The 16,810-nt window shown below is 35.5% G+C and overlaps 1 protein-coding gene across 1 annotated transcript in view; it reads left to right on the forward strand.

The window, feature by feature from the left end:
* The first annotated feature begins 1,529 nt into the window (after nucleotides 1-1,529).
* LOC149502062 (ATP-binding cassette sub-family G member 1) overlaps nucleotides 1,530-16,810 on the forward strand; it is a 79,096-nt gene continuing 63,815 nt past the window's right edge. The window contains exon 1 of the mRNA XM_089731047.1: nucleotides 1,530-1,772. The gene's annotated coding sequence lies outside the window, so the exon portion shown is untranslated. The remainder of the gene's footprint in view (nucleotides 1,773-16,810) is intronic.

A 16,810-nucleotide genomic window follows, 5' to 3' on the forward strand; every position in this document is an offset into this window, starting at 1 on the left:
CATCCCCTAGTGGAGGGCGGAAGTCCGGCGATTTCCTCCTGACCAAAAAAAAAAAAAAAAGCAACATATTCATCCCTAATCGAAGTATCGAAAGTTTTTTTTTGGCTGCCTTGTCCCGGTCAAAGAATTCGTCTCCCTGAATTTTTGAATACTGCGATAAATTGTATGAAACAAACCAAACATTCTGAAGATCATGACTCTCCATACGTTGGTTAATTTTTCCTCATCTCAATTATTGTTCAAGCAACTTCATCTCGTCAATTCAAATACGGCGTAATTATTTCCTCGAACTGATTTGAACATTAAAAAAACAAACAATACTATTTAACGAAAACTTTATGATAGATAAAGTTAGTACTAGTTGTTACTGAACTAAATATTAAACATAAATTGTTTTTTTTTGTAATATATTTATAAATAATTTTAATTATATGCAAAACAATGGTTTTAATATTTTCCAATTTGTAATGCCATTGGTTCTTAAACAATTTCATTATATTTACTTAATGATAATAAATTTAATATAGGTACTTTATCTACGAGTTTCTTGTGGCCGTGTTATTTATCCATTTTATAAAACAATTAATGTTTAATTTTGTAGGTTTTGTTTGTTTCGTTGGAGCTTTGTGAGTTCAGTCGTCGCTCGATTGATTTATTTGAAAAGTTCAATTGGTTTTTAGCAGTTCAGGTCTTTTTTTACCATAGTTACATTAACGAATAGTCAGTACGGTGTGCCTGAAGTCCACACCGCTAAGTAACTACTATACAACCTATTTCTGCTACCACCTGCGTTTACATTTACATTATAAGAACAACCGTTATACCAATATAATTGAGAATTCGAACTCATTGCTGTAGTTAGAGCAGCATAGACTTGTGAGATCTATTGGTTCCGCTTCCAGGTCAACCGGAATGAAAATTGTTGGGACGACAAATATATATGCCCAACACCAGCCCATATTTAAAACATTCCCCATTTAACGCAAAAAAAAAGGTTGTAGTATAGTTGAATTTTTTGACACCAAAAAATCCACGCTAGAGGAAATAATGGAACTTCGGCAAATCACAATCAGATGTCGTTAGGGTAATGCCCTAGAAACTGTATTTATTTTACAAATATGTATTTAACGAACAAACACGAGTTGTCTAAATTGTATTTTACATAATAAAACTAACATTGGATCGATGCCTCAACTAAAACAGGGAACTAGGTCAAAATATTTAATATACGTTGAATCGTTAATAAATAAAAGAATCGAATTAAGTACAGTTTCATTTACTGAAATCGATCGTGGATTTAACCCTTTTTTAATCTCTAATTTATTTTTGTTAGCTATAATGTAAACATAAATTTTCAGGTCAGGAACGATCTAAGTTTTTGCAGCAATTTAGATTTTTTGTGTAGAAACTCAGAAACACACCGGACACGGAACCCCGATGTTTTTGAACAATGACCGCTGTTGTGTGTCAGTTGTTCGGCAATCGGTAGTTGTGGTCGTATTCCCGATTCGCGGCCGAAGTCAGTAACTCAGTACAGCGTCGAGCGGCAAGAAGCAATGGCTGCGCGTTAAGCTGAAAGTATATTATTTGAACATCGAACGCGGCTCAATGAAAATTCATTACGATTGTCATTGATTATTTTTATTAAATATTAATACAAAAGCGTTTGAATAGTTTCGGTGATATAGTGCAGCTTTAACGCGTTTGCGAAACAAGCTATTTGTGTTCCCGAATTTTGTTTTGGTTGCGCGTTATTTCAGACGTTTTGGAAGGTAAGTTGTTTTTGTTTTGTGTTTACGTGTTGCATGCATTCAAAAATAAAATTGATTACATGCTATTTAAAGATTCTAATAAATAAAATGATGTCTTATCTTAAAATGTTAAAATTTCAGTGTTCTTTTAAATATTTATTTTGACATTACAAAAATTGTTTGATTGTTATGAAAATTCAATTTAATGGGAAAAGTGTTTAATTTTGATTAATTTTGTAATCCTTTTATATTTTACAATTATCGTTTTTTCCAAATTGTAATAAAATGTAATCTTTATGAATTGAACTAAGAATGAATCTTCGATATAAGGTAAAATTTATAAATTATAAATTATTCATTGCGTTACTAAAACTAAAAATAGCTATCGGTCGGTACCTGCTCTTGTTTAAGATTGGTCCAGGTTTTTTTAGTTGACATCTTTGTTTTCCGAAACGTCCGTGGTATAGTAGAAAAGACAAAAAAGGTATTATATAGGCATATATAGGCAGGTAAAAAAAAGTTATATTTCTACGATGCTCGGTACACTCTACTAGCGACTATGTATCGGAAATTCGGGTAAAGGTTTTTTTTTTAAATAGGTCAAATACGTGCCAACAAATGATCTTGATTAAGTACCATGATAGCATCGCGTGATGATAAAGTCCCTAAATCATTTTGTAATGTTGTTTATAGACGCACTGCGTCGACGAAGGGACTCATGTTTGTGTGTTTTTTTTTGTTTTTTTTATATCGTTCGTTTTATATCATTCGCTTTATGGAGAGTACTGTGAGGAATTGTTCGGGATAAACCGGTTATCTCCTTTTATAATCGCATTAGTTTGTCGAGCCCAATGTTGAAACTGCATTCCGACTAATTCAAAAAATTATATCGCGAGCGTAAAACGGACTAATTACTATTTACTTACTGGTGGTAGGACCTCTTGAGAGTCTGCACGGGTAGGTACCACCACCCCGCCTATTTCTGCCGTGAAGCAGTAATGCGTTTCGGTTTGAAGGGTGGGGTAGCCGTTGTAACTATACTGAGACCTTAGAACTTATATCTCAAGGTGGATGGCGCATTTACGTTGTAGATGTCTATGGGCTTCAGTAACCACTTAACACCAGGTGGGCTGTGAGCTGGTCCACCCATTTAAGCAATAAATAAAAAAAGGTATAGCATCGACCTTAATCCCATTAAAAGCACAGCCGTGCTCCTCAAAAGGGACCGTCCTCCCGACACCACTCTATCTGGTCGCGAATTAGGCGCGGTAACTCTATTCTAGTCATCTAACATCTTTGACCAATCCATAATGTGGGCTTCGAAGGCCAAGTATCTAGACACGTTTTTTTTTTCTTCGGGCCGGTGGCCGAACCCCCTATGAGGTCTCCGCGCCTAGGGCGCGCGAGAGGTATGTGAGACTCAACGATCTGCAGGTGTTGAGAGCAGATCGCGGGCCCAAGGATTTTAGGGCCCACCCACTAAACTACTCCCCTGCACTCTTACACCCGACGTCCGATCTCCGTCCGGGGTCAGAACCCGGTCAGAGTAGGGGGGTTCCCGCGGTCAACACTACAAACAGACACGCGGCGCCACCCCGAGAACGCCCGACCGACGGGTCGTCGAGGCGATAGTCGACGACCAACGACGTAGGTCTCCGCGGTATGGCGTCCCTACCAGGCCGCCCAGGCGATGCCGCTGGTGTTCCGGGATACCCCGCTGGGCCAGAACCAGCCTGCCGGGTCGGAACGCGATACACCGCCGACCGGGAAGTACCTAGACACACATTAAGGTGTAGCTGAAATAGCGCCTTAGGCTACGAGCGAATGGGTAGAGGAAAAAAAAAAGAGGTAGAGCCAATGCTCGATATAGCACATTGGCTCTCTTGAGTCTTAGTTTTAACATTAATTAACACTATAGCTGTTTATTTTTATCGGCAATTTTAAATTTTAAGAACAGATGTGGGTTGTTCCGAGAAAATAACTTTATTTATAATGACGCTTTCGATCTTTCGATAGAGTTTCAGAGTTTTATCACACGTTTTTATAAGCTATTATCAGATAACTATCTCTTTTTTTCAATTGCAACGCGATTTAATATTTCCAAATCAAAATTATCACTTGATGCAGTAGATTCGTTTTTAAATTTTATCAAAACTAATATATTATATTTATCTTTTATTTTACTATTATATACGTTTTTGATATCTGTGGTCTCAGATAACCACTTAATCCCAGATGAGCTCGTCCACCCATCTGAGCAAATAAATTTTATTAAGAGTTTATTATTAGTAAGATTATTGATAAAATAAATGTTGACTTTACATTTTTTTTCCCTTAAATACTCAAATAAGTTAATTATTTACATTCTAATTAATATTTTATTTATTCAAGTAAACATGGGTTTGAAAAACAATGTTTGACGCACTTCCGAATAATAAAAAACAAGGTGCCTAATTAATGCAGGAATTAATTAAGTTATCGGAAAAATTCTTTCATTTGACATTGAAGTTTATTTTTAACCAATGCTCGAAGACGAGTGATCCGTATTAATAACTGTGTAGCCCTTGCAACTGTATTATTATTATTATACTACCAACAAGCTCATTATTATGGTCACAAGAGAATATTATTGAAGCCTTTGAATGTAGGACGCTTGGTCTTTTGCTACATTTCATTTCGTATTTATAAGTAACATCAATTAATATTAAAATATATTACAGTAAACTGCATCTTCCTTCTTTAAAATGTTAATTTTCAGTACATTTTGCCACCAATTACATTACTGTTTTTTGAAATATATTTTTATTTAAATAACTAACTATTTTATATTCGAGGAAGGGTACGGAAAAAAATCAGACGAGAGACAACCCTAACGTAGTGTAACACTCAACTTATCGTTGTTCGTGACCCTTGCGTCTTTCAAATCCCCTTGTTCATTTCGCGACTTCGCAGCTTATAATAATAATCATTTATTTTCTTTATTTAAATATTTTGAAAACTTAATAAAGCATCAGTATTCCTTTTTCGACCGAACCGTTCCGGAAAATTTAGGTTAGGGCTAATAAAGCCCTACAGCAGCGATTTCACTTCCCTTCGCTTCCACAATAGATTTAATTGTTATTTTTATGCTCTTTATGCCTACCATTAGAAAAGTAAAAAGCGTAAAAGTAGAATTGATGTCCGTAAACAAATGAAATGTCTCTTATTGATTTACCTGCCCTATGAAAAAATTGCGCTTTTTATGATACACAGTTTATTCAAAATTTGCAAGTAAAAAATATTCATTCTCGATAAATCTAAAGATTAAATCTCTTGAGTTAGTTACAAAAAATCCGAAAATATTAAAAAAAATTCACAACAACATGTTTATAGTTATTGCAACAACGATTAATTCAGAATGAGTACTTATTGTTCTGATATCTGTACATGAATAGAACGAACGTAAATTCAAAACTTTATAGACATTCCCATAATTTACAAAATTCGTTGTTGCTTAATGTCTAACATAGATAATTCTCACTCAAACGATTTTAAAATTTAACACACATAGTTTAAGATTACATTATTTTCCTAATAACTAATTCTAATAACTGATGTATACTTTTTTTTTAAAAAAAATAATCTTATCTTACTGCAGACCCTGCTCGACTATACATATTATGTAATTATTGTTAACAGCTTACCCATGTCAATGACCGAGAAAAAAATGTTGCATCAACTTTTTCGTAATGGTATTTTAAATAAGAAATTGTCTTAATTACGAAATAAAACATGACAAACGCGTAGAATTCGTTGGTAAGTTCTAATAATGACATAGTGTGGCAACTTATTATCATTATTACCATTATTTTATTTTATTTTTTATTTTATTATCTTATCACTATTATTTTAGATGCTACTTTTACTGACTACTTTGGAAACACAAATATAGGTCCAGAGTGATCTGATGGGAAGGGACCCTAATCGCCCATGAACATCGGCAATACTAGGACTCTCATCATTCTCCTGCCTTTTTCCCAGTCACCTGGGGTCAGCGCAACATGTTTTCTCCTTTCGTACTCCTCTATCATATACCATTTCTTTTCTTACTCCCTTCTTACACATATCGTCTTTCACGCAATCCATCCATTTCTTCTAAGGTCTACCTCTTCCTCTATATCCTTCCACATTCATAGTTAACATTCTCTTACCAACTCATTTTCATTTCGTTTCATCACATGTCCAAACGCGCACTTCTCAACTTTTCTGTCTTAAGTGCCACTTTCAGACTTCCTCTAACATGACAACACTAGGGCACTACAGCATCATTTTCTAATGCATTTTCAGACACGTAACGATCCTACAATTTAAATCCCTAAGCTCATTATTGTATTACGATTTAAATATTAAGCGAATATTTACATCGATCAAGACTTACAACTTGGACACGTAAAATTATAATTTACCGTGAATTTAAAAACGGTAAACAAACTTCTGCATTCCTAATACAGCAAACACCTTAATGTACAAAGAATGACCAATTAATTACTTTACGAAGCACACCCATGTTTGAAACATTACATTGATGAAACTCCACCCCTTGCATCAAATCCCTGTCCAATTTCGAAATCAAATGTTAGCTATTACATTACGTTGACCTCGGAGAACTAAATACGCGCCTTAAAGCGTATACATATATGTGTGTGGAACTGCAAAATTCACCAAATGTTTTTTTTTTGTTTTTTTTTGGTACTCGTTTGATCGTTCATGGTCAATGCTCTCGCGCGTTTTTTACTCGATTTTTTAAATCACAATCACCGATTATCTACATCATTGAAGCTTATAAAGCTCATGAATTATGAGTACGTATGAATTTCAGATATTGACAATGACCATGCTTTGATTGCAATGCCAGATGAGAATCGAGGTTGTTTTAAATGAAACAGTGTATGGATTAGGTATTAATTAATTGTGTAATACTGACTGAATCGGTGATGCAGTGGTTGGCGCTACTGACTGTTGCGCCGAAGGTCGTGGGTTCGATTCCCACATCGGGCAAACATTCGTGTGATGAACAGGTTTGTTTGCTCCTGATCTGGATGTCAATCTATACTAATATTATAAAGAGGAAAGATTTGTTTGTTTGTTTGTATTGAATAGGCTCCGAAACTACTGAACCGATTGGAAAAATTCTTTCACTGTTGGAAAGCTACGCTATCCCCGGGTGACATAGGCTATATTTATTATATTTTCAAAAAAATTAGGGATCCTTACTGAAACTCCAATAATGTAACCCAACGTGTAAAAAATTACATATTTTTTTTTACATCGCGTGCGCTACTACCCATGCTAAGCCGGGGCGGGCCGCTATTTATCTATATAAGTATATATTTTAACAAAAATAAATATGTTTATCAGTCTCTAATACCCATAACACAGGGAATCCTAAATTGAAGCCGGATGACCGTGCATCATTTGTTCCCAGTTATTATTATTTATTATAATTCCTTTGTCCACTTTATATTTCTATTATTCTAGGATTCTTTACATTATATCAATAACTAGCGACCCGCCCTCGCTTCGCTTCGGAAAATGGTAATTTATTATTGATTTCTCCACTATTTAATGGATGTTATTATACATATAAACCTTCCTATTCAATCACTCTATCTATTAAAAAAAACACATCAAAACGACTTTGTTTTATACTATGTAGTGATTAAGTAAACTAAACGAGACAAGATTGCTAATTGAAATATTTATTCGTACAGGCGCGGAAACTTGACTCAAAAAGAAGCGATAGCAAGTTACAAAAAAAAAAACTAATTGCAGAAATACACCTACAACAAAATTGCTTTCTAAATACTGAAAGCATTTTACAGACTTTACAAATTTTACCAACCGAAGGTCGTTGAGCTGTTCTTGCTTCATACCTCTCTCGACGTAAGAACCCAAAATCTATTTGCACTAAATCACGATTACATTCTGTATTGTCACTAATGCAATACATCTTTACTAGTACTGTACTACATACAATTTGTACTATTTGTCACTCTCTTTTGTTTTTATATTAAACTAGCTGACCCGGCAGACTTCGTAGTGCCTCAATCAATAAACAAAAGACCTAAACTTTTGTATAAAATAAACTTAAAACACACAAAAGGAATCCGTCCGACGGGATCACATCAAAGGAAAAACAAAATTGTTATTTTTATTTAATTCTGAGTATTTCCATGTTTATCTACCTTTTAAACCTTCTCTGGACTTCCACAAATAATTCAAGACCAAAATTAGCCAAATCGGTCCAGCCGTTCTCGAGTTTTAGCGAGACTAACGAACAGCAATTCATTTTTATATATATAGATAATAGCTGACCCGGCAGACTTCATAATGCCTCAATCGATAAACAAAAGATCTAAACTTTTGTATAAAATAAGCTTAAAACAAACAAAAGGAATCCGTCCGACGGGAGACACATCAAAGGAAAAACAAAATTGTTATTTTTATTTAATTCCGAGCATTTTCATATTAATATACCTTTTAAACCTTCTCTGGACTTCCACAAATAATTTAAGACCAAAATTAGCCAAATCGGTCCAGCCGTTCTCGAGTTTTAGCGAGACTAACGAACAGCAATTCATTTTTATATATATAGATAATTAATTTTTAAATTACCGACTAATCCCATAAAAGTAATATATGAAATTCAAATGGCAGCGAATTTCTTAAAGCCTCAAGTAATGATCGATTAAATTGCCGATAAGAATTGTGCACGAGATCAAGAAATAATGTTGTATTATTGTTTTATTACGAAAGCATTACCATCGAATGCATGCAACCATCACGCATTGAAATTCTTGTTACTCGTTTTATTTCCTGTGGAACAATGGCAACTCGGCAACCGACATAAAGGGTTGTTAAATTATTCTTCATTCATATGCGATAAATAACGACAGATATCTTGATGCGATAAGTTAACAAAGCACTTTTCCAGTAAAAAAATCCAAACATTAACATTCTTAAAAAGGTATTATGATTTTATTTATTTTATTAGATTTATTAGTAAATCATCCACAATAAACACCTATTCGCAACAAAAAAAAAAAAAAATTAGTATATCATTTACAATTATAATGTAATATAATATTTTTTTTTTTTTTGAAGCAACGCGTATGTGTTTCAATGTTATTTATCTTTTAACATGTTTTTATTTAATACATACAAAGTTTAAAAAAACCTACATATTTGTCTATAAAGGCAAATCTAATAAATTATAACGGTCGATTTTTTCTACTCTGCACTTACTAGATGTCACTATCTTAATGTTGAATACAAATTAGAATAGAATTAAATTCAAAAGCTTAGAAGCGATAGGTCACAAAGCGCTGAATTAGAAAAAGCTTAGATGTATGTAAGGCATGGCAAAGGCAAAGTATCAGAGTATTAGGTTTACTAACTACATAACAAAATATACTGGTACACAAATTCATTATCGTCATACGTAATTCTTACATATTTCGATGCTGTTCTAAATTTAAGCGACCCAAAAAGTTAATTAAGGGCCAAGAACCCGACCCGTATTGGTAAGAAACGTATAAATTTGCGTAAATTGAATGGTTAATTAAATTATTATACAGACGAACAAATCTGCGTCATATTATTGAAACAAAATCGTTATTGCTGGACCTCACAACGTGATATCACCTTGAGATTTATCTGTGGGCATCTTAGATTTATCATCATATAGAGCGTAAGAAACAATGCCTGAAAATGAAAGGATGCATCCTAAAATTTTAGTGGATTATTAATTTTGTTTAATTTTTACCATTTTATCGTATTAGGATTGTTAAACAAAACTATTATTGAAAAAAACAAATAATAACCCAAGAACTAAAAGTTAACCAAAGATCGAGGTCAATGGCACATCGCGGCCTCACAGATGTGCGATTTGTCTGATAGCTTTTATATAATGCGAGCGTTATTGATTCTCAAGTTTTGTACGCTTTACATTGCGAGTATAATACTTTCTTTTTGCTGTAATGGAAAGCCGAACCTTAATAAGCTCGTTTGTTATATTCCTAGTTTCCCGCATTAGGGGAACGATTAAATTAAAGATTTACGATTAAACATATAATCTCACATATATTTGTGTTGCGTCTATTTCTTATAGGTATCTTGAGGTGGCTAGGAAAATGAATAAATGCGTTTACTTCTTCAAATACTAATTATATTATATTATATTTAATTATTTTACAAATATAGAATTGACATGCGCGTGCATATTTTTTCTTCATGTAATATTTTTAAAATTTTGACAATTCGTGCCACTGTTGCGTTTCCTGATTTGTTATTGGTTCGTGCGATATGACCTCATCGTTGGCCAATCATAGCCATTAATGTATGATGCGACGTACATCAATTTGTTAATGTTAGAATACTACTATAATCGGTAGCCTCTCTCAGTTTCCCTTGATCGCGAAGTAAAAATAAAAACTGCAAGATTAAACTGTAAATCTTTAATCTAAAAAAAATGGGCAGTTTCGTTTGAACACACTTCCGTTTATTAAATTCTTACAGGTGTTACTTAGTAGTTACTTATTATATGAACTATTCCAAATTCATATGAGAGGAATTAAATATTAAATAATATCATATCATTTTAACAACGTAATACCAGACAACTGCGTGATTAATGATTATCACTAATTCGTAGAATATATAGGTTATTAAATTTAAATCAAGTAGCTCTAGCAAAAATCAAGCCATAAATCAATTTATGATAAACGATAATTATTACTTCAATGTCTTTTGTAAAGGGTTTATAAGTAGATTTATTAAAATGAAAGTATTTTGTTAGAGTTTAACACATAATCGATAATTCGATTTCCAATAATAACGTTTGCAGACTAGAAACCGGAATTCAAATGCAACAATTACATAATACCGATTTTATGTTTATTTAAAAGAAACAGCATCTGATTAAATTAATATCTAGTATATTACATAGATGCATTTATCAACTGTTTCAACATGCCGATATATTACAACACAAATAGTGCATCTACCTCGGCTCGTGGAAATTTGTGAAATGACAGCATAAATCGGTGATAATGAGCAGCTTTTAAAAATTGTAAAAAACTAGGTTGCTTGGTCGTTTTGAAGTATTATAAGAGAGACGTTTGCCTAATTGATTGACGAAATGTTTGACTATGATTGCAACGTGTTGCCATGAACTAGTAGTTGCTGTCTACATTCTAACGTATTTCGATGTGAAAAGTGCAATAAAAAGATCGGGCGACTCCTTTAATAGACGAAATATTTAATAAGTAAAATCATTAATGATGTTTTATTGGACGAAACGTTTATATCAAAACTTTATAGAGCAAATAATAAGACTAAAAAACGTGAGGCTGTCGTCTGGTTATCAGCGTTCAACTATGGCGCAGTTTGTTTTTTTCAAGGATTGCTTTAGGCTTGAGGTTTTACCAGCTCCGCCGGGACGGGTCGGTGAATTCTAGGGTCCAACCAGAAATCGAGCGAGGCGCTTGGATTACTGCTAGCTTTAGAACTAGTATCGTCCAGTAGCCTGAGAATGAGTCAGCTGGATCCATCAGGACGTGTCTAGGCTCACGACGGCGGCTGACCAAAGCATGAGCCGGGTCAAGAGAGTAGCTAACGGCGGTCACGATAAGGAGGTTATCGTGTCGCGTCGCTGTCGTGAAATAGGGTTCACACGATGACTTTAGGTACAAGACGTATAGATACAAGAGCTAGCTCATCGTAAAGATTTCTTTAGGGTGGTGCTTTGTATATGAATCGCTATTTAAAACCTTTGAAATCCCTGCAACCTTTATTATATACCTACCTAATACCTTTAGCCTATGTCTCCGATGGATTATGCATTAGTTTTTATGTCTATGTAAAAATGTAGTTTCATCGCAATCATGTTTTTATTCGTTTGCCATTTAATAAAAAATCTACGAAAGGTCAAATATGTTAATTTTCGAATGCACAAGTTTTGTTTTAAAATAAAAGCAAAGGCAGTTCAAAAAAAACCATCACAAAAATTTAATTGAAGTGATGATTTTTTGTCGACAGAAGAATTGTTCTGAAAAAAAAGGGTGACTTTCAGTTTTTTTTTATAACACGAATGCTTGGTTCTTGCCATAAATATAACACTAAAAAAAGTATAACAAAAAATTGTCGAATTATTAATATTCTATGTAAATAAATTTATGTAAATTATAATGTGTAAATAGGGGCACAGCTACACTACCTGTCATTCAGGACTTTTTTTCTTCTAATTTATTTATGAAACACATATGTACATAACAAATACGTAATAAAGGTGTCCCACCAAAGCCTTTACTTAAGGAAACGTCATAACGACTGATGAAAAAATTTTTTTTGTTGCCCTTGTAGGCAGACGAATATACGGTTCACCTGATGGAAAGTGATTACCGTCGCCTATGGACTTCAGCAACGCCAGGAGCAGAGCCAAGCCACTGCCTACAGTCCACAATGAGTCCATTCCAGATCCAAGTGGCACTGGGCAACAATTATCCCTGCAAATTCATTGCTGATGAACCCCGGTAGGATGGTAGGGCGTTTTATGAGTCCGCACAGGTAGGCACCACCACCCAGACTATTTCGGCCGTGAAGGAGAAACACTTTTGGGTTTGACGGGTGGGACAGCCGCTCTACTGAAAAACTAAGACTTAGAACTCATGTTTCAAGGCGGGCTGTGGCATTTACGTTGTTAATGTCTGTGGGCTTCGTTGATAACTTAACAGCAGGTGGGCCGTGAGCTCAGGCACCGATCTTAACAATAAAAAATGTTTAAGAAAAAAATCCGCTTTAAGCAGATCACAAAAACAAAAAGATTTTTTTTAAAGAATCGTCAAGAGCCTCGATGTTCAATTTAAATTTTATATCAAATAACTCTAAAAATAAACTGTTACCTACGTTGAACTGTTGTTGATGACAGAATAATACAAAAAAATATATAAGAATAACCAGTTTTTGTATAGCATCAAGCTTAATCTTAAAATTAATATGGATGTCGTGAAAATAATCTGTTTTTTTTTTGAATATCTATTTAATTATGTAAAAATTCCTTTTGATTCATAAAATAATATGGATTGGATTTTATAAATAAAACTGTTTTGTAAAATAACAATATGACATATTCGCTACAAGTTTAAATTGGCTATATAGAACATAGCCCAATGTTGAATATCATAGCGCAATGTATGTTTCTTAATATTCTTCACGTCCTTACGGATCCATCAGGTCGAATAACCTTTGCATTAGACGCCTTCAGCTCTAACACTAGGAGCAGGCTTAGGGTCCTCGGTAATCGTACTCGTCGAACTCGACAAAGAGTTCTACGTGCAACCTAACCCATGAATCAGCTCGCTGAGTTTCTCGCCGGATCTTCTCTGGTGTTTTAGAGAGTTCCGGGCTAAATTTATAACTGAAGAAGAAGTTGTATTTTCCTGCGCTGATCTCTTATCGGGGTAGTCGTACCCCCTTACGGAGGCACGGAGCGGGCCTCGGGGCAAACCCCACTACCCGGGCAGACGCTCCCTGCCACACAGGGCAGGGGTGATGTGGGTGCAGGACGAGAGTAAGAGGGGAGTGCTGTTCGCAGCGTGTACGGCTACACTACATCGACAAAAATATATACATATACATAATACGATGGGCTTGAAAGACTCCGGGAATGACGCCCGGCGGCAGGGCCCTCCGGCGTCGTGTTGTCCTCTGCTTGCGGTTTTTTTTCTCTCTTAAAAATGATTACAAACTAACTACAACTAACTAAAACGAGGGGCCCACCACCGACCCCATGCCGCGGCCCCACCTCTACAAGCCAGAGGGGGGGCCGCAGCACTAGTTAGGCGCTCACCCGCTCCGGGCTCCCCAGAAGGGGAAGACCGTCGCGGGAAGGGACCGACATAAGAACACTCCCCTTACGAAGGAGTGGTCCACCTAACGGGGGTGGGACATGGCCCATAGGGGGGCAACCCAAAAATGTGGGGGGAAGTGACGAGTGAGGACAGCTCAGTCCCATGGGGGCACTCATTATGAGCAGTCCCATATCACTCCGGTTAAGCCGACTATCTTACCATAGAAGGAGGTTTCACTAGCTCCCTTGGTAGCACCCGACCATCAGGTGGTCTGGCATACAAGGGAGCTAAATTGTGGAGATGCTCGTGGGGTCCACCGTCAGCCCGTTCGTAAATATTACGAGCTAGCCTCCGGATGAACTCCTCGAGCGACTCCACATCTGCGCTGATCTCGTCGTGGCCTAAAGGATAATACGGCCGGTGCATTCGTGTTGAGCGATGTATCGGTGTTCAAATCTCAGGCGGTTACCAATTTTTCTAACGAAATACGTACTCGATAAATGTTCACGATTGACTTCCACGGTGAAGGAATAACAACGTGTAATAAAAATCAAACCCGCAAAACTACAATTTGCGTAATTATAGTGGTAGGACCTCTTGTGAGGCCGCGCGGGTAGGTACCACCACCCTGACTATTTCTGTCTTGAAGCAGTAATGCGTTTCGGTTTGAAGGGTGGGGCAGCCGTCGTAACTATACTTGAGACCTTAGAACTTATATCTTAAGGTGGATGGCGCATTTACGTTGTAGATGTCTATGGGCTCCAGTAACCACTTAGCACCAGGTGGGCTGTGAGGTCGTCCACACATTAAAGCAATAAATTTTTAGGGATGTCTCTGGTCCATAAGCCGCTAGTCTATTTGTTGAGCTTCTGTTACATTAAATAGAGAACCAACTCATACGGCAGTGATCTTGGCCTAGAACACAACCAGCCCGTTTCTTCCCGTAGACGTAATGGACAGCAAGATACTTTATGTACCAAACCTACATACTGCGATCACCAACTAAAATTTATTGGCATTAGGGTAGTACTGTGAACCGGTACAAGTGAATAGCACCATATTTCCTATTTTTACCGCGAAGCAATGGACACCGTGAACTCACTCACATAACTACGCAATAAAAAAAATACTATCGCATGTATTATAGCAGATATAATAGGCGTCCAAGTCATATCATTCACCATGACAAAAATGTTGAAGTGGCAATAGGCAGAGCACATTGCTCGTAGAACGGATGAACATTGGGACGGAAAAGTTCTTGAGTGGCGATCGTATACCGGAAGACTTAGCCTGGGTAGGCTTTCCTCAAGATGGACCGACGACCTATTGAGGTTCGCGGGGATCCGCTGGATGCAAGCAGTGCAGGATCGATCTTTGAGGGGAAGCCTATACCTAGCAGTGGACATCTGTAGAATATTGTGTATCTCATGTGTTAATCTAGATTATAAACTATTTTTGTGCGAAAAGCATGACCATCCAAATCCGATCGGCCATGTTTGCCTGATTGATGACAATGACAATTTGCTATTGGAGATGAAGCGTGACGAAGATGACGTGGAAGCGAGAATCCATTAGCACCATCATGCCGCTTATCTCCCAACGGTAAATTTCGTACATCGCATTCGATTGTTCGCCGCTGACGTAAATCTAAGCCTTTTATCGTTAATTAAAGTTTACGATTATATAAATCGATAAATCGAGATTAATCGATTTAAATTTATATTCGATATATTTGGCCCATAAATATCTCGAGAAATAATGGGTTCTGTGAACAGTAAGCTGCCACTACAATAAGCTTAAACAATTTTTGATTGCCTTTCAAACACATACGTAGGCGGTTAGCACTTTTTATGAGTTATCATATTTTAAATGACTAAATTTGTTTATTCCAATTATGACAACAAGCGATTACTTCCTTATCACTGATAAGAACATCAACAATGCACTTGGCATTCTTCATCTTGGAAGCTTCTTTTGTTAGTGCAATCTAACTTAATAATTAACTAATAAGCTTTGAAAAATAAATAGAATCTCATTATTTTAGTTAAGTCCAACATTTTATGCTTAATAATTTATAATTGCAATTGGTATTAAATGAAATTACCTGATTATTTTTATTAAACACTAGCTTCGTAGTGCCTCAATCGATAAACAAAAGACACATCAAGGGAACACATCAAAGTAAAAACGAAATTGTTTGTTTTTATATAATTCCGAGCTTTTTTATATTTTCTCACCTTTTAAACCTTCCCTGGACTTCCACGAATAATTCAAGACCAAAATTAGCCAAATCGGTCCAGCGGTTTCGAGTTTTAGCGAGACTAACGAAAAGCAATTCATTTTTATATATAGAGATTATAAAATGTCTTAAAATATCCCAAATATCCGACACAATAAACAATATCTATCAATCCAACTTTCCAACTTTGCTTGATCTATTGTTCAAATATTTCAAATTATAATATTAAAACAAACCTGATCCTTTTATATTTAATTATTTCGAACGAACTTAGAATATGTGGTTGCGAATACATATTTATTATGTTTATATTTGGTTAATTCCGATCCGGTATTAAATTAAGCGAAGCCATGCTCTCACTAGGGTCAGTTAGCAATACTCTCAGGTTGAGCTCATGAGCTCACCTACCGGTCCATGTGTAGTTGGAATAACCCCCTAAGCTACCAACAATTGAGTTGGGAAAAAAAAGAGTTATAAATTTCGTCTGATTTAAAGTGTAGTCAGATTAAAGTTGTTAATGGTTAATTTAATGCAGTTTGTAAATTGATCTTTAGTCTTGTTAATAAGTATTTAATAAACAACAACATTGGTAAATAGGTTTCGGACCTTCGATTTTCACTATCAGTATTTATAGGAAGTGTTTGTCTAATTAATTTAAATGCAAAATACTGCGTAAATACATTTATTGTGAGTAATGTTCGTAAATGTTGCTCCTTTTGTGTGGTTTATTTTGGTTCACAACTCTGTATGTACATTAAGGTTCAAAATGAAAATGATCATTTATTAATACTAGTGGTCCCGCAGTAGTCGAAATTCGACTATAATTAATTGAAATTATAAGTTTGAACATTATTATGGTTATATTGTCAAAGACTACTTCTATAATCACAGATTTCGCCAAGACTTCAATATAGACAAATAATATAAAAGAT

Source organism: Bombyx mandarina, chromosome 11, assembly GCF_030267445.1.
Source record: "Bombyx mandarina strain Sakado chromosome 11, ASM3026744v2".
NCBI lineage: Eukaryota > Metazoa > Arthropoda > Insecta > Lepidoptera > Bombycidae > Bombyx > Bombyx mandarina.